General features: G+C 47.3%; 1 protein-coding gene across 1 annotated transcript in view; it reads right to left on the bottom strand.

Moving 5' to 3' along the window:
- PLCG2 (phospholipase C gamma 2) overlaps nucleotides 1-1,507 on the bottom strand; it is a 414,427-nt gene extending 412,920 nt beyond the window's left edge. The window contains exon 1 of the mRNA XM_069216644.1: nucleotides 1,377-1,507. The gene's annotated coding sequence lies outside the window, so the exon portion shown is untranslated. The remainder of the gene's footprint in view (nucleotides 1-1,376) is intronic.
- Between the last annotated feature and the right edge of the window lie 18,259 nt (nucleotides 1,508-19,766).

Below are 19,766 nucleotides of genomic sequence, written 5' to 3'. Positions count from 1 at the left end.
TATGTCAAATATTAATATAAAGTAATGTTACATATTTATTTAAATACATGTAAAACAAAGTTAAAAGGGATACAGCCCGATTAACTTAATTATTTAATTAATTTAAATATATTAAATTAAATAAACATTTTCGGGAAGTTTAAATCAAAAACGTAATCCCCACTCACAGTGAAAACTGTATATATTTATACATTATTCATTAATAATTATTAAAAGTGAAATACAGAATTATTATTGCTACATTAATGCATAAACTCAAAAAAGGTGTTACTATTTTACAGACAAATAATACATTTGTTGTATTTTTACTTTTTAACATTAAATTAAATTAAACTATATTTTTAACAATTTTAAATACATTATTTTCACGTTTTTTCCTAAGGGGTTTTATTTAAAGTGCCTGTTTCCATTATTTTGTGAGGGAGTGTGTTGCAGTATCGGTGGTTGGCCATGTGTGGTGCCTGACATACTATATGCTTCCTTAGATACGGGGTTTAGTCTCACATCATCCTTATCGTACTACAGAACTTAGCACCTATCTCAGACAACATACAATATGAAGAAGAATCCGGAAAGACCAGTCTGAGTGATAGTGGAAGGACATTTGCAAACGAGTGCAGTCGGGCTCTAAATTCTTTATAAGGGCAAAACACATGTTTAACATCTCGGTAACTGCTTTGTGATAGTGCAGAAAAGCTAGCAGTCTGGTCTTCGACGCACACAAATCTGACAGCTCCCAATAACTCAGGCATCCACGTTCGTTCATGTTCCATGTGTTCAATCGCACAATGTTGGGCAAGACCTCGTTTCCTAAGGGGTACCACATCCGTACATGCCCCATGTGCACAGCGCTGCAATATAGGCGCAGTTCCGGTGTAGTAAGGACTTCTATGTGGCTCACAGTCCCCATCAAGTCGCAGGTGTCATGGATACACAAATGCCACATCCTCACCGGTACCACGCTGTACCCGATCCCTGGTATTCACTGACCCCATGAGCTCACATAACCTCACTCTTTGTGGTTACTCACATGTGGTATGTACTCAAACTACATCTCAGATGCTCACACTTCCCAGGTGCTCACAGTTCTAATTTCCTTACATGTCTCACCTGCTCACCACGTCTTAACACATCTCAGATGCTCACAGGCACCATGTAGCGTCAGCTTCCGCGTGCAATTAGCAAGTGAAAATAATTCGGAGGACCCGTCCAGCTTCCTGTTATGATCCTTCTGACGACTTTCATGCAACCTATTGTAATTCAAACGAAAGTTCATGTCCGACCGACACTGCACAGTCGAAAGACCACCCGGATGAAAAGCTGTGACAAGACTTAAACCTACGCTAGTCAGATGTTCGAAAAGCCCATGTACTCACATGTCCCATGCTCGTACAGCGCCGACAGCCCCCCGCTCCAGACCGTGCCGAACTTTTCTGCAGCAGAAACTCCGACTCCAGGAAGAGCGAAGCGCAGCCGGTGCTTGGAGCGCGAGCAGCTCGCTCGGGCCGGTCACGTGACCCCAGGGGAGGATTCAGGAAGTGCGGCTCTAGGCATGGAGAGAGGAACTGTCAGCTCTGCTAAAGGTCGAGTGCGCTGCGCGTCGGAGGGTCGCACTGTGCAGAATAAGTGCACTTTATCTGCACTGACTGTGCTAATGCTGCGTACCTTTTTTTACGAAGATGAATCCCGTGGTGTGTCTACTGCCCTGTCCATCTGTTCTAGGGCTCACTATGTTTTAATTTCAGTTGTCAGGTGTGTGCTGCTGTGCACACTGCGGGAGGCGCAAAGGAATGCGTGTGCGTGATTCCGGCTCAACTGTGTGGAGAGCGCATTGTTCACCTTGCATTGTCAGCTCTGTTGAGGTGAATGTTCTGTAGGCTCCCCTGAACCGTGCATGCACGACACAGCCTGCTAAGGGGTGATTGCGCCCTTAGCCCTGATGTAGGGAAGTATGTACTGTTAGCCCTTCCTTGGGGTGAGTGCACGATACACCCGGCTGACGGGTGATCGCATTGTCAGTCTTGCAGAGTAGGGACTACACTGCCAGTCCTTCAGACGATAGCAGGGTGAGTGCACTGTACACCATGCTGTGTGTCAGTGGAGTACATTGTACAGACCAGCTGTATGGCAAAATTAAATTGTCAGTTCTGCTGTGTGCAGCTTGCTCTATTATATGTGTACACCGAGCAAGGTACGGGTAGAGTGCATTTTCACCTTCCTGTGTTAGTCTTGGTGTGGGAACAAGTGCCCTGTACATCCTAATGTGGGCCGAGTGCGTTGTCAGCTCTGCTTTTGAATAAATTCATTGTGACTGTGTAGTGAACTGAGTGCACCAATGTGTACTCCATACCTTGAAGAAGGTCGAGTGCGCTGTACACCCTGCTGTGACTTGAGTGCATTTTTACACCCTCTTCTGAATGAGTGAACTGTTAGTATTGGTGCAGGTTAAGTACACACTTTAATGAGTCTAGTGCGCTGTGAGGCCTTCTTTGAGCTAAGTGTACTTTTAGCACAAAGGTGGGTCGAAGTAAAAAGGGTAAAATATAGTTTGCACCTCAGGTAAATATGGACTTACAATGTAGTTTTCATCTTTTCAGTACGAGTTTTTAGGTCTGGCTTTACAGTGCAGCTGGCTTCCTATTATTACAAATTTTAAAAAAATTACATAGAGGAACCTTCAGCTGAGCCCAAAGGAGTAATTCAATCTTACTCTAGGAACTATTTTACTTCTCAAAAGTATCCTTCCGTTTCTTTTAATGTACCTGCATTACATTACAGGAGGGACTATCTTACATCATAAAATGACACTGAATAATCACACATTAAATTCTTTAGATCCTATTCACAAAGGCAGATTTACCCATATAAATTTACTTGTGTGTAAATCTGTACCTAGTAGTAGCTTTATAGTTTTTGCGATTCTGCAATTCCAAATGTAAAGTTGATCCTCTCTACTCCGCCTACACCAGAATTTACAAGTGTAAAATTACCTCTTTTAACCTTTCATATGTAGGTGAAAAACTCAGCCGTTGTGGCTGAGAGAGATCTGTCTATGGGAAAGTTTAGGGAAAATTATTCAATTGTATTCACTTTATAAAATGTATTCAAATATTATAAAATAAAATAGTAATAATAGTAATACTTTTAAACCTAAAAAAGGATCCTTCCAGTGTTATAAATGCTCGTCAATACTTGGTTCCATCTTCCAACTCTGGTGGTACACACTAGTGAGATCAATCATCAAAAATAAAGATGTACCAGATACTGAAGCCAGCATGTCTTGTATATTTGGAACAGAACATGTGGCAGTCCATATAAGTTCAATTTTGATAACATATCAACACATAGGCCCCCATTACGAGTTTGGCAGTCAGCGTACCGCAGCGGTGGAGTTGGCAGTTGCACCGCCGTGGGCCCGGTGGTGAAGACCGCCATATTACAAGTCCTGGAAAGGTACTTGCAAAACGCAGCCAAGTCACCGTTCGGCCCGCCGCAGCGGAAGTGCTGGCACGCCAGGCAGCAGCGATCTCCAGCCTGGCAGTCAGGCAGCATCCCACAACCATTTTACGAGGTTGCACATCGCCAGGATTTCCAGGGCGGAACCGCCGCCACCAAAGCCTGGCGGAAACGAGCAATATAAAGGGAATACTTACCTTCAGGAACACAGGCACATCCGTAGGCCCCATGGCATGCAAATTGCAACTCCTTCCAATCCTCTACCTGGCCCTGCATCTCCTGGACCAGTGACGGCGACCATGACACCAACCGTAAGTACACCAGCCTAGTGCAAACTGGAGGGAACAGGGTTAGTACACACACACACACACACACACACACACACAGAAACACCAATACCCACAACCACAACACATACACGGAGAATGAAAGCCAGGATTAGGTAGGTAACAAGGACACCAACAGTGTAGTTTTGTTTGATAACTATATATTGCAAAAAAGTGCAACAACAAATGTACATACAGGCCCAAGTGTCAGTCCAAAATCCATAGTGCCCCGAGCACACTGAGCACAAGATGATGCCCCAACTTGATTCCTGACTGCAAAGTGCAGACCTCCACAGGGCAGGGGCTTCAATGGCGAATGCAGGCACCTCAGGGGTGATGTGGGTGGGGGCAGTGGGGTGTCCTTTGGCTTGGAGGGGGTGGTTTTGGGCTTGGTGAGGGGTCCCTTAGAGGTGCCCTTAGATGTGGAGTCCCTAGGTTTGAACTTGGATGGGGGGAGTCTTAGCAAGGGGGGTGGGCATGGGCTTGGCCATGGAAGTGGAAGGAGGGGGCTTGGGTTTGGCAGCAGGAGCAGTGGACGTGACAGGGGTGGAAGTGGCAGGTGGTGGAGGGGCTTGGGCATTGGCAGACTGGGATGCGGAAGGCTAGGACAAAGGAAGGGTAGCAGGATGCTTGGGGGGAACAGGGACTTGGTCAGTGGTGGGGAACAGGGACATTTCTTGTAGGAAATGTTTTTGGGGAACACATGGGAGGTCACTGGAAAGGTGTTCGGGATTGGAGGGAGTGGGTATGGTTGTGAGGTATGTACCTGGATGTGCCATGGGTGCAGCTGCGTGGGTGGATGACAGGTGTGTGCTGGGGGACTGTTGGGTGGGTGAGTGTGTGTGTTTAGATGCACCAGGAGGAGGTGGGAAGGAGATGCAGGGAGATGGCAGGGGAGAAGTGTGAGTGTATGTTGGGGTGTTGTCTGCAGGTAGGGTGGATGTGCTGCATGTGGGTGTGTTGATGGTTGTGGTGTCTGCGCCAGTGGTGTATGGGGTGCATGAATAGGGGTCAGAAGATGTGGTGACGGTGGCAGTGAGGGCACATGTGGCAGGAACAGTGACTGATGTGATGCTGACTGCAGGTGTGAGTGTTGTGTCGACTGTGAGGGGGAGGTGGTTGGGGAGTCAGTGCAGGATGTGAATGTTGACATGTCTGCATGGGTATGTTGAGTGTGTTCATGGCGGTGGTGGCGTCTGAGGTGCCTATGTTTGTCCTTGAGTACCCTGTCTGTTGATGTGGATGCATGTAGGTCTTTAGACGTGCCTTGAATGGGTGAGGGGAGAGGGATGTGGGATTGGGAACAGGTAGCTGGAGGGGGGACGGAAGAAGAAGGGACACTGGCTGCCATAAACGAGGAGGCTAGAGCCTGAAACGATCTCTGTAGGCCAGACAAGGCACAGTGAATGCCTTCCAGAAACGCATTGCACTGTTACATCTGGGATGCCAGACCCTGGATGGCATTCACAATAGTTGTCTGCCCCACAGAGAAGGTCCTCAGGAGGACTGCAGCGAAGGAGATGCCCACCCTCTTGGGTGAGCAGGCACGGGCAACTGGGTGGGGAGCTACAGGGAGGGCAGTGCTGGTATGGGGGGTGGCGGATAAGGATGGTGCCAGGGTGGTCCCAGATGTGTCCGCCACTGCCAGGGAGCCGCCATTGGAGGAGGAATATGAAGACGTTGCGGTCAATCTGGTTTACCCCGTGGCACTCCAGCCCTCCGTCCCACTGCTCTTCTCGGCTCCGCTGGTGTCAGCCTCCTGGGTCCCGTGGGCTGCAGCTTCCCCACTCGCCGGTGCACCTTCTCCTTTATCAGATGATGCTGATGCACACAAAGACAGAGGAGGACAGGGAGGGATAGAGAGCGAGGCAGAGTGCAATCAGTCAGGGCCAGCAAAACGGTCACACAGGGTAGAACATCAGCATTTGATGCCATGCCATTATACAATATGCCCACCTCTGAATGTTCTACTACCTGAACTTCCTACTACTTGGTGACACCATGGCGGAATACTCAACAATGCACATGTCAACCGCTGATGGTCTGACTGAGGCATATTTCTACATAAGGAAGGTCATACTTGCCACACCTGTCCAGTACCTGCCCACTACCCATGGCCATTGAGACAAGCATGCAAAGGACTGGACACCCAAGAGGATCCTGCACGGCTAGCTGGCAGGCCCCCTTGGCTATTGTCAAGAAGCACTGTCACAACTTTGTGCACCCACCCCACCATACATGCAGTGCCTGACAGCTAATTGAGGGCATGGATACACCCTTGGCACAGTGGTTGGTCAGGACCAATCACAATGCCCTGACACCCCAGCTCTGAAGATCCAGTTGCCATGTGCTGGCAAGCAGCTCAAGCAAGTGGGTGGCCACACAGTTAATCATTGAAGGAGTCTGCCCCGCTACCACTGACTGCACGGCATTTCTTACACCTGTGATGTAAATCCTGCCCAAATGGACACAACCCATAGTGGACATCAGTGTACCTAGCGGCCACGCTACAGCTACCCAATGGTGCCTAACCAGAGCTACAATGTCAACACATGTTACAAGTGAGAGTGAGTACTCACCCCCATGTGGCTGCTGTGCTGCCCTCAAGCTCCCATCCACCTAAGGGTTGGCAACTGCTAATATGAGGGCCATTAGGGGGGTCAGGGTCCAACAGGCACCTCTCCCTCATTGGGTGTACGTCCCCAGCTGGGCCTCCGCGGTCTTCCGGGCCCAGCATCTCAGGTCCTTCTACCACTTTCTGCAGTGGGTGCTACGCTGGGCATGGACCCCCAGGGTCTGCACTTGCTTGGCGATGGCACACCAAATCCCCTTCTTCTGATGGCGCTGGCCTGCATGGGTGACACAGACAGAAGAACACAGTCATGCAGAGTGGCATTCCTGGGACAGTAGTGGGCAGCACACATCACACTTCCTCATCCACACGTCGTCAGCCAACGTAACCCTCGGCCCCTCCCCCATGTCCATACTCCATTCACACTGCCACAAACCAAGGCCCACATACCCATGCGCACAACTCACATTCAGGACAATGACAATGGACTCACCTGCTGCTCTGGTGACCCAGACAACTGTCCATACTGGGGCAGGACCCCGTCCACAAGCCGCTCCAACTCTTCCTGGGTGAAGGCTGGCGCCCTGTCTCCTACAGGACGCAGCATCATGGCTATCAGAGTCAGTACACAGCAGCACACGCAGTGGAGGTCTTCAGTGCATGAGGTTTAGGAGTCAAGTGAGCATGAGTACATGAAATGGCCGTCACGGCCGCGTCAGACATCACTGTCACCGCTGGCAGCGATCACCATTGGCTCCTGCCTCCCATTGGCAACAATGTGAGCCAATGGTGAGTAGTACGGCAGTCGTGACTGCCTACCGCCATGACGTGTTACGCCGGCGGAATGATCTTACTTTCACCTGTCCCATGCATGCAGACAGGTGGCAACCATTTCACATTTAGAATTTGTGATGTGTGTGAAATTTAGTGTGTCATACGTCTATGCAGCACAACATGTTACCACCTCTCCCCTGTTCCCAGGTACTATGCACAGTTGAGGATGAGAAATGCACCGATGTACAGGCCCCTAGTGACCTTGCAACCCTGAAGGAGCATCACATCATCCAGACCTATCGCCTGAGCTGTGTGACCATAATGGAACTAGTGGCCCAGTTGGAGCCAGAACCGTTGCCTGCCTTATTCAATCCCAATGCCATCCCTTCCACAGTGCAGGTGTTGTCATTCCTCCACTATCATGCGTCAAGCTCCTTCCAGGTCACAATGGGCCTTGCAAGTGGAATGTCGCAGCCCATGTTCAGCAACGTCCTGAGGGGTGTACTGTGTGCCCTGATAAAACTTATGTCCAGCTACATCTGGTTCCCCCGATGTGCAGATTTGACCAATGTCAAGTCTGCGTTCTATGCTGTGGCACATGTCCCACATGTAATTGGTGCCGATGACGGCACCCACATTGCCCTGGTGCCACCCATGAGGAATGAACAGGTGTACAGAAACCGCAAAAACTTTCATTCGGTTGATGTGCAGGTGGTTTGTCTCGTGGACCAGTACATCTCCCAGGTGCCGGCCAAGTACCCAGGCTTTGAGCAGGATTCCTACATCCTGCGGAACAGCAGCATCCCACACATGATGGCACCACTCCAGAGGGACCGGGCCTGGCTCATCGGTATGTACCCCTACATATGTGTGCCCCTCAGCTCACTGCACCCTTGTGTCCCTGCCCTATTGCCCTCTCGGTCTTGACATGCCTCTTCCCTCTATGCACACAGGTGACTCTGGCTATCCCAACCTGCCCTGGCTCCTGACACCCGTGAGGCATCCAACCTCAGCTGCAGAGGACCGTTACAATGAGGTCCACGGTTGTACCAGACTGGTCATTGAGAGATGCTTTGGCCTGCTGAAGGCCAGGTTCTAGTGTTTGCATGTCTCCGGGGGTGCCCTGCTCTATAACCCACAGAAGGTGTGCCAGATCACTGTGGCCTGCCGCATGCTGCACAATCTGGCCCTGAGGCGTCACATCCCATTGCTGGATGCAGAGGAGGGGGTAGCTGTGCCAGTGGCTGATGAAGGGGACATGGGGAGTGATGAAGAGGAGGATGATGAGGATGCAGCTGACTCCAGGGTGGAGCTGATTCGACATTACTTCGGCTGAGATACAGGTATGTGCAAACTGTGTGGTATGGGTGCTCTACAACTGTCTGCCTTGTCCCTGATGCCACCTGTTGTCTGTGACCACTGATGGTAATGGTTACAGCTCTGACTCTGGGTGGGTTGGGGGGGTCACATGTGCCCAAGACTGAGGTAGTCACAGTGTACAGGTCAGGCCTATTGTCAGGCAGGTGTTGTGCTGGTGCACTAGTGCCATCAATGTGTATGTGGAATGTTCCGTGAGTTGCCAGTTCAAGTGCTATTTGTGTGCCACACAGGGTTGTTGCGTCTGTGCAGCATCCATCCTGGGAGTCGAAATTGGGTGGCAGTGCAACATTGTTGTTGGTGGCAGTGGGTATGGGGCCAGGTCTGGCACTGGGTGATGTGAGGGTGGGACCATTGGGTTGGTATGTGTTTGTATGTTTGTTGGTACTGGCCATATGGTTGTGGATCTGCCTGGCATATCTGCCCTGGAAACCTTTTCCTACAGTGCATTTGTGTGGAGTTGGCATCTGTGACTCCTACGGTGATTGTTGTCCCTGTCTTGCTCTCCTTTCAGGACAATGTTGTGGTGTTCTGTGCTCCCTGGCTGGGCTGTTGCCTCCATTGACACATATGTCCAGCCACTGCCTGCTCCACTATCAACCTCCTGGCATTTTGCTCCCCCCACTGTCACCCTTCCATAAAGGTGCTGGGCGATGGGTTGCCACTTGTACACGTATTGGCAGTTCCATACATACTTTTGGCAAATAAACACATAGACATGGACTGTGCTCAGTTGTCGTTTATTTGTGATGTACAAGTGTGAGGGGTACTGAGTGGGGTCATAGCGGCAGAGATCATCAGAATGGTAAGGTCAGCTGTAAGTAGTCCAGGTACAGTCTGCTGGTGATGGGTGGACGGAGATATGGGAGTGGATAGTCAACAAGGTGTCACACACAAGGGAGAATGTTCAGGAGAGGTTTACTTCCTTGAGGTGGTTGTGGTCTGGGCATCATGTCATGCTGGATGTCTACTTGGACGTCCTCGCTTCCGTGGGGTTCCTCAGCTACAGGGGTAGTGGTGCTGGTGTCCTGCGAGCCCTGTGACAGGGCCTCTATGCCACTGGCTGCCGCTGACTTGGAGGGCTGTGATAGGATGTGGCCAGTGGTAGGGGCCTGCTGGTGGGTGGTGGACTCATGCATGACAGTAGTCAAGTCCCTGAGCACCCCTACAATGGAGGCCATGGTGGTATTGTGGGCCTGCCACTGTTGCATGGCCTCCTGATGGTATTGCCCCTGCAGCCGCTGGGTATCCTGCACGGTGGCAAGGATCTGTGCCACTGTGTCCTGGGTGTGGTGGTACACACCCAGGACTTGGTTGATACCCTCCTGGGCAGTCACTGGGGTGGCTGTCCCGACCCTTGGGTCACGGTTCCCCTCCCACTACCCCTGTCCCCCTGTGCCTGTGCCCCTGGCACAGTGTGCCCACTCCCAGTAGCAGCAGAGCTGTCATTGTCTGGGGTGGATGCCCTTCAATCTGGCCACTGTACTACGGGGCACAACTCTGATTGATGAGTTCCTGGGGCGCAGGTTTGGGGTTCTGGGTCTGGCTGTGGTGTTGTTGCCACATGGGTAGGGTCTTCTGCTGTGTCCAGAGTGGGTGTGCCGTCGGTGGACTGCCCAAATGGCCCCATTTGGCCCAGGCTAGTCATCCTCATCCAGACATCCAGTGGGGACTTTATCCTGGGGAGGGCTGTCTGAGCCTGGAGTCCTCTGGAGGGTGTCAGTTGCAGGGCTACCTGTGGATGGATACAGTAAATGTTAGTTGTGTGACTGTTGTTATGCATGCAGTGCCTCAACTTGTGTCCCAGTGATAGCAATGACAGCTGCTGCACTGCAGACATTGGTTTGGATTGGATTGTGGGAGCTGTGGTTCTTCACATTGTGGTTGACGTCCATGCATTCAGGGTGTGTGAGTAGGGCTGGTGGGAGTGGGATGGTGTGGCATGCAGAGGAGTGGCATGGAGTGTTTGGGACAGGGTCAGTGGGGTGGGTTGCAGTGGGTTGGAGAGTGGTGGGGTGGCACGCTGGGCATGGGTGGTTGGTGCTTGGAGGGGTATTGCTGACTTACAAGTGTTGAGCCCTCTGCCGATGCTAGTCAGGCACTCAGGATACATGATGTCCAGGACCTTCTTCTCCCAAGTTGTCAGCTGGAGGGGAAGGGAGGGGGTGGGAATCCTCCGCCGGGCTTATTACTGGCTATCCTCTGCCAGGACGACATGGAACAGACCATCCCCTGAGGTCATTCCACCTTTTTCTGATGTCCTCCCTTGTGCGTGGGTATGTGCCGACTGCGTTGACCCTGTCGACGATCCTCTGCCATAACTCCGTCTTTTTTGGCTATTGATGTTTGTTGTACTTGGACTCCCATGAGCTGTGGCTCGACTCTGATGATCTCTTCCACCATGACCTGCAACTCATTGTTGATGAACCGTGGGTGCTTCTGGCATGACATTTTGTGGGGTGGGTCTGTGTTGTGCATGTCAGGTGAAGTACGGGGTGTGTGGTGATGTGGGGGTGTTTGGCTGTGTGTGCTGGTGAGCTGTGGTGTTGATTTGTTCAGTGTGTGCTGTGTGATCTTTGTCTGCTTTGTGCTTAGTCTCAAGTGTGGCTGTGGCTTCTCGTATTTTTCACAATGGCTTGTTGGGAGGGAAGTTATATGGTGGCGTGGTCAGGTGTGTGTGGTGTGTGTATGGTTCTCAGGTCTGGGATATTTGAACTAGCCAGTGTGGTGTTAGCTACTTTCCGGGGTGCCTTTTTGTTCCGCCTCAGTGCGAACCGCCTACGGTGTCCGCCATGCATGTTCCGCTGTGCTGGAAGTTGATTCATAATATGGCGGAATGGTGTTGGCGTGGCGGGCCCGGCGATTGATCAGTCACTCATTCGATGTTGGTTGGCCTGGCGGTGTTGGCTTTGTGTTTTGTGACTCATTCCGGTGGTTGCTATACTGCTGCCAGTAAGGTGGTGCCATTTTGCACGGCGGTGTTGTCCTAATACCGCCAAACTCGTAAAGAGGGCCATAGTGCCTCATTACAAGTTTGGCGGTGGGACCACCGGACGGCCATGATGGCAGTCTTTCAAACTGCACCAGCCAGACGGTCCTGTGACTGCCAGATTACAAATTCCCCACAGGGCTGGCCTGACTGGCAGGGGAGGAAGGGGGCAGTATAATGGAGCTACTGCCAGCCATCCATCCCTACCTGTCGGCACCACAGGCGGACTGTGCCCATGCACCACATCATGCACGGGATACATCGTGACCCCAATACCCAAATTATTTGGGGGGGCCACATGGGCCCCCACCTCACCCTCCATGGGGCCGTATCACCTGTGGTCCCCATATTGGGTCCCTTATCTGCCTAAGCGCCAGGCTTTCCATGGCAATTGTATTGCCATTGAAAGCTTAGCGGTTCTGCAGGTCATAATGGCCATGGTGGTCCCAATGCCGGGATCACCAAAATTGCCCTCCGGGGTCAGGACTGCTGTGGTTCCCTCCGCACTGACTATGGCAGTGCCGGTGGTCTGATGGCACTAATCTGGTGGTCAGACTCCCAAACTCGTAATCCAGCAGTCTGATCGTCACTGCTACCATGGCGTTGCATGGACCGCCAAACTCGTAATGTGGCCCATAATCTTAAATCACTATTTCATTTGAAGTATATCACTATTGGAAATCCATTCTGAACTTTTTCTTGGTTCTGTTATATCTTTCTTGCTGAAATGTTTCAAAATATCTTTCAAGTTCTCTGTGTAATTCAAAGAAATACTGTATAACTTTTGACTGGGAAACTTTTTTCAATCATCTCTCCCACACTTGCCACATCCATAATGTCTCACAGGCAGATCTGCTTTACGATCCTATCTGATGTGGCCATCCCAAAATGGTATCTCTTTTAACCACTTTGTACAAATTTCCTTGAGTTCTTCCATTTAATTCTAAATTTGCCAACAGGAGTCCATCTATCTGATTTAAAATCTATGACCTGTGTACCTTCTAGGGCGAAGCTCAGTTTGCTACAAACATCTATTAGCAACAATTTAACAAATAATTCCCTAATAGTGATTGTATACCAGACACACTATTCTACCATTGTCACAACACCTTTACCATCAGCAACTCACACTTGGGTAAGCATTTTGCTTTTTTGCTTTTTTTCCATCGCAACCATAACTACTCCCACTGGAGCTGCATTCTTCACCTTCCGTAATACACTTTATTGGTTTACCAAAATATTTATGCAAATGATGAAAATTACCCTTCATTTTGTAATTATTATAAAACCTGTCCACAGCTGGATAATTTCTGGAATTAGCAAAATTGTGATAGTACCACATTTACAATAATTGCACTCCTTTTCCCAGAAATGTCACATTAGTCTTAACATAGCTTCACTTGACTAATCTGTGTCTTCCCTCATGCCTTTAGTGACCACATTCACTATACCAGGAACAATTCTGTCCTTCCTTAACTCTTGAACATTTTTCTCTTACAATTCAATACGTCTCGCTGCTTCTAAAACAGCCTTGAGTATCATTTTATTCATAGAATACAAACTTTCTGGAATTATTTTAGATTTGTTTAATCAACACTTGTGTTATGTACTCAAAATCGTTTGTGACAGACAATACTTTCAAAACACAAAAAACTGATCTATGGATTTCTCCTTCCTATGATATTGTGCATAACATTTATATCTCACTACCAAACTGTTGCTACCATAACTAGCACACATTTGCTTCGCAGCTATTTGATAAACATCAGTGTTTCCAGGGTTCCCCAAAAGCAGTAAGTTATAAATTGCTTTAAGGTCCACAATCCCCTAAACAATGTTTCAATAATGCAAGCTGCATTTGTGGCAAGGATGGCCCATAATTCAGAAACTTCATATAAACTTGGAAAAGATCCAGCCATATTTCACACTAGTCTATAGGTGGTTCAACAGATTGCACCAGAAAAAGTGGAGGAGGTCAAATGCTAGACATGTTGGTTTAAAAAAATGACCAAAAATTAAGTGTTCACTTTAGTCCATGAAATAAAATAATCCAAAATAATACAAGTAATTACCACAGTCGCTTCTATAGCTTATCAAATAACAGCTGCATAATATTTAAGGCTCCCAGGTTTCCATTTTTACTGATTTTTATAGATAAATGCAGACAGAAAACTATCTTTTTTCCTGTCTGTATTTATTTTTAAATACAGAAAATATTGAACATATGTCTACTTTGGATGGTTCTCACTACCGTTAATCATTAGTGCTGGGTCAATAGGTGTGCAGATTGACAGGTAGGAGAGTTAAAAAAAGAAAAAAACATTCCGAATAAAGCTTAAAAAAGTGAAAGTGCAGATATTCAGCTGTTTATGCTGTAATGCAATGCAAATGTTTTCAGGTGACAGTATTGTACTGTGTGTAGATGACACCTTTTAGTCATTCAAATCTGAGTATATATTTATCAATAAACATATGTGGATAGCAGTCCATCCATCATCTGTTATTTTTGCCTCTTTTGCACTAAGTGGGAAGGGATATGCCCATATGTGGGTTCCATACCTCACTGTGCCACTGGATTGAAGCTAGCCTGGCTGATGAGGGGTGATACCCTGAAGCTGGCCTCAGGATGCTTGTTTCCAGACTAGGGAGGACCTGGCATAGGAGTTCAGGCTGGACTGTTCTCATGGGGAGGAGGGTCAAGACTGATTTGCATATGGCTGGTTCCAAACTAGGGTAGAGTGGAGAGCAAAAAATGTATGTATTAAACTCAAATCTGTTACTGTGGGTCGATGGTGGATTTGTTCAGCATTATGTTCAAAATCTGTCCTTTTGCTTTTGTCGCCCTAAGTGGGAAGGGTATGCCCAGACGTGTGTCCCATGATCACTGAGCCACTGGATATACACCATCCTGGCTGATGAGGACTGATACCCCAAAACCAATCCCAGGATGCCTGTTTCCGGTTCACAGAGGACCTGGCCTGGTAGTTCGGGCTGGACTGTTCCCATGGGGAGCAGGGTCAAGACTGATTTGCTTGTGGCTGGGTCCAAACTGGGGTGGCGTGGTGCGCAGACAAGCATTGGATTAAACCTAAATATGTGACAGGGAATGAAATGTTGATTTGTTCAGCATTCCGTCCAGCATCTGTTCTTTTTGCTTTTGTCACCCTAAGTGGGAAGGGTATGCCCAGACATGGGTCCCGTGCTCACTGTGCAACTGGATTCAAGCTAAACTGGTATGGGATGATACCCTGTAACCTGTCTCAGGATGCTTGGTTCCGGTCCAAGGAGGCCCTCGCCCGGCAGTTGTGGCTGGCTTGTTCCCATGGGCAGCAGGGTCAACACTGATTTGCATATAGCTGGGACCAAAGTTGGGTGGCGTGGTTAGCAAAAAAGACATAGGATTAAACCTTTGGCTTGCTGGGATCAGGAGACCTCCATGTCTGTGATTGTTCCTTAAAAAAGCAATTTTTATTTTAATGCAGCCCATTTCCCATTAAGAAAAATGGGATGCATTTCAAAAATTTAAATTAAACTTGCAACATTAATTTTTAAAGAGTTAGCAGTGGTCCCTTTGATCTCTCTGAATTGTAATTAGGAAATCTGTATTCCTAATGTATGGAACTCTTGAGTTTTATTAGCGATTACTAGGGGGTTGCAAATAGAGTTACCTCTTGCATATTACTGAGGTAGGTCGCAATTTGCAACCCATTTTGAATTGCAGCTATCACAGGAAAGGTGGCCTTCTGGGGTCAGCAGACCACCATGCCTGCAAATGCCTTGTAATAAAGCAAAGGAAAATGGGATGCATTTAAAAAGAAAAAAAATGAAACTTTGCAGTTTAATTTTTTAAGAGTAGGCCGTGGTCTGTGGGGCTACAACCTGTTCTTAGAAAATATTATTTACATTCTCAAAGGGGTTCCTTGGGGACCCTTTCCCCTTTCTGATCGAGTTGCCACCAATTTGAAACTGGTGGTAAAGTATAATTGTTTTGTTGTTTTGTGAATTCGGTCACAAAACGGTAATATATACCATACCAATTAAGTATTTGGAAGGTACTCCTTAAGCACACCTCTTCCAAGTACCGAATTGCAAAGGCAAAATGCGATTCAGTAACAAGTTACCGAATTTCATTTCTCCTTTTGTACATTAGAGTAAGCATTTTTCTGGCCGTAAACAGAACAATTTTGTGAATCAGGCTATTTGTGACCAGAAAAATGCCTGTACATCTGGCCCTTGCTCCATCTGACACTACACCCACTAATATCACTGACATGCGAGCAATTAACAAGGCCAGTGAAAGATCCTGACTAAATAGCCACTGTTGTGATGCCTGCTAGGCATTGCACCATCTGCCTAATGTGAGACAGAATCCTAAGATGAAACATGCCACCTTGGTGGGTGAGGATTCTCTTTCCTGAAAGAATTTCTTCCTTGCTTTCTTATGAGGGTGAGCACACTGTAGATCATCCTACATAAATTAGGAGTATCAGAATGTCACATTTGACGATTTCATATTCAGGGTGGGGAGGGTATGTGGCGAACCGGTAGCAGTTTCCCGCCCCTTACTTTTTGTATAGTTAGTGTATAATAAATGCAGTTAGGTAGGGCTTGTGCTAGCTGCTTCCAAGAAGTAATAGCATCCATGGCGCCTCTGCTGCTCCCTGGGGGTTGTATCTGTCGCTGGGTGCTCACACAGTGACATTTGGACGAGGAAATGACTGTCACTGTGAAGACTGAAATGTTAATTCAAGGCCTAATTTGCATAAACAATTGTATTAGGACTACTGAACATGAGGTGTCATTATCCTTTGCTACTATTTGCATTATGGTGCTTTGTGGTTCAATACACCAAGAGCACCTGATGCAAATCCCTCCCTAGAGCGTCACTATTTCCCTATTTCTTATTTCAATGTCATTGGTGTTGGATTAATTTTCTCTCTTTAGTGTACTTTGCCCTCTGTTACTTTTTTTTTTTTAGATATAATTAGGATCTGAAGCTTTTCAGAAAACTAAAAACAGCTTTTAAACTTGGACACTCTCAGGAAACCTGCAACAACCTAGACTAGCCTCTCAATGCAGATCGAGTGTGGCAGAGCTGATGCAACAAAGTGGCCTCAGACTCATCTCCTCTTGTCAGTGCTCACACAGGTCTTTCTTGAGAAGAGTCTGCACTGCAGACTTCTTTGAAAACTGCTGACTCAGGGACTCCAGCGCGAGCCTTTCTTCGAAATCCTTACCACAATATGTCCTTGATTAAGATATCGCTACTCTCCCAAGTGACTGAAGTGCAAACTAACCATTTTGAGGAAACTTCCTGTTCTGTGGCCTAGGTACTTCGAACTCTGTGACTCCCATCTGGAAGAGAGTGTGTGGGTACCCTATAGTAACCTTCCGGAGAGAGCTGATAGCTATACGTAGTGTAGCAATCTGCAGTGCATTCTTTCCAAAAACAGGCCATGCAAAATATGCATTGTTCTGAACTCTAGAGTGCACGTTGTCTCTAGTATTGGAAACAATCAGAAGCCTGGTAGCTCATATGAGGTTTCAGGTCCCCGGCGCAGTAGCTTTCTGTCCCCACCCACACCCCAACCCTTTCTTGTTTTATTGGTGCTGGCTGACTTTGCAAGTTGTCGTGGTCAGCTGGCAAGCATGACCTCGATTTGAACCAAGTTTCACTAAATAACAAAATCCACATTTCATACCCTGTAGACACTAGTGCATCTACCCTTATATGGTATTCCCACAAAAGAATCAGGCTTCTAATTCCCTTACATTTTAAAGGATTATTTACACAAAGGATTTGTGCCATGAAGTATCAGTTTAAGCTCTGAGATGCCACCAAACAATTGACAACACAGTAGTAAGACATCTCCCATATCTTACATTTTGAGACCATATCTCATCTGCTTTGACTTCTGTGCTGCCAGAAGAGCTACTTGCAAAATACTTTGCACTAAGCACAAGGTAATAAACAGAAAAGGACCAATTTCTCTCAGTCAGAACTTAAAAGAAACACTCAGATAAGCACAATTACGGCTGTTCACAAACGTGAATTACACGTGTAAGTAAATAACATGTAATTTACTCTTACTTTTGAGTTAGTAGACTACTTTTGGCTATTCACAGAATCTGAGTTTAAAGTTACTCAAAAGTGTACACCGACATGCCTCCATCCCCTGAAAAAGGGATTGGAGTTAAATTTACGAGTGTAAGTAACTGCTACCGAAATAGAAACACTAGTAGGTCCAGTGTACTTCTTATTAGTAAATGTGGGAGGGACTGGGGGTGGCTGTAAAAAGGGGCATTACTTATTAATAACTGGGAGGTGTTTAAGGAGGGATTCGGGAAGGGTTAGAGAGGGTTTAGGGAAGAACATGCACTCACATTAAACAGAGTAAGCCTATTGCTATTCACAAACTGCACTTTTGAAATTACTATGAGTAAAAAAAGACCTAAAAAAGTAGTAAATTACTGAAGCTAAGAGTTGGAGTAAGTCCAGCACCACCCATGCCCAACCATATTGCTGCCACCCTACCCCACCCCCAATATAAATTATGGAGGTAGGAAATTAAAATAAATCCCTCTGAGAAATAAGGTTAAAGTAAATGTAATTATTTAAAGTAGTTAAAAAATTAAATATAGCTTTGTATTGACAAATTAAATAATGCATATTCATTTAAATACAATATTTTATAATTATATTTAATCTAAAAAGTGATGTAACAAATTTTATTAAAATATAATTAAATTATTTTTAATTAAATCTATATATCACTTTTAACCCTTCTGTGCTATGGATGTAACAGTTTTGTCCAGTGGCACAGTGCTGCTGTGCCATGGAGGTAACTGTTACGTCCTGGCACTGAACCATGGGGAGAAATATAAGAATTCCTGCTGCATGATCACATAGCGATCGTGCAGAAAGAATGCCCACTAGATATCAGGGATTTTCTTTTTAATTGTTTGATTATTTGGGGAGCAAGCCCTTCGAGAAGGGTTGCTCCCCTTTGGGGAGCATTATGTTGGTTGTTGGGGGCAGATCGGTCATTTTTTTACACCGATCTGCCTCCAAAAGGGGGGAAGGGGGGGGGGAGGTGCAGAAACTGACTAGATACCAGGGATTTATTTGTAAAATTATTTTGGCGATTAGGGGGCAGCCCCTTGGTCATGGTTTTCTCTCCCTTGGGGGCAATATGTTTAAGCTGTTTCTGTCCCCCTTGGCAGCAGATCAGCCATATTTTTAGGCCTATCTGCCCCTAAGGGGGGCAGAAACCCACTAGACACCAACCAGGGATTATTGTGTGTGTGTTTTGTTTAGGGGGGGTAGCCCCTTGGGCAAGGGTCACTCCCCATGGGGACATATTACTGTTGGTCATTTCGGCCTATTTGTATTAGGCCCATATGCCCCCAAGGGGGACAGAACCACTTATACACCAGGGATTGTTGTTCTGTGTGTGTATTTTGTTTGGGCGGGGGCGCCCCTTAGACCAGAGTCGTTCCCCATGGGGGCACATTACTGTTGTCCATTTCTGCCCCCCTTGGGGCCAGATCAGCCTATTTTTATAATGCCCATCTGCCCCAAGGGGGGACAGGAACCACTTAGGCACCAGGGATCGTTTGTGTGTGTGTGTGTTTTCTTTGTGGGGTGGCCCCTTGGGCAAGGGTCACTCCCCTTTGGGGGGCATTCATTTTGGCCATTTGTACCATTTTTATGTTAGACTTGGGGGGAATGCTGGGTGGAAGGAAGTTTGTGAATTCCCTAAGATTCCAGAACTTTTCAGCACCAAAATGTGAGGAAAAAAGTGTTTTTTAGCCAGATTTTGAGGTTTGCAAAGGATTCTGGGTAACAGAACCCAGTGAGAGCCCCACAAGTCACCTCATCGTGGATTCCAGTTTAGAAACATGTGTGGGTTTGGTAGGTTTCCCTAGGTGCTGGCTGAGCTAGAGGCCAAAACGTGTCCGTTTTCATTGGGAAAATGTGATGTGTCCATATTGGGTTTTGGGGCATTTCCTGTCATGGGCACTAGGCCTACCCAGGCAAGTGAGGTACCATTTTTATCAGGAGACCTGAGGAAATGCTGGGTGGAAGGAAGTTTGTGGCTCACCTCAGATTCCAGAATTTTCCATCAACGAAATGTGAGGAAAAAGTGTTTGTTCTTGCCAAAATGTGAGGTTTGCAATGGATTCTGGGTTACAGAACCTGGTGAGAGCCCCACAAGTCACCTCATCCTGGATTCCCCTAGGTGTCTAGCTTGCAAAAATGTACATTTTT

The sequence above is a fragment of the Pleurodeles waltl genome, chromosome 12 (assembly GCF_031143425.1).
Source record: "Pleurodeles waltl isolate 20211129_DDA chromosome 12, aPleWal1.hap1.20221129, whole genome shotgun sequence".
Classification (NCBI taxonomy): domain Eukaryota; kingdom Metazoa; phylum Chordata; class Amphibia; order Caudata; family Salamandridae; genus Pleurodeles; species Pleurodeles waltl.
The sequence above is the reverse complement of the archived record's forward strand: the minus strand, read 5'-3'. Positions and strand labels throughout refer to the sequence as shown.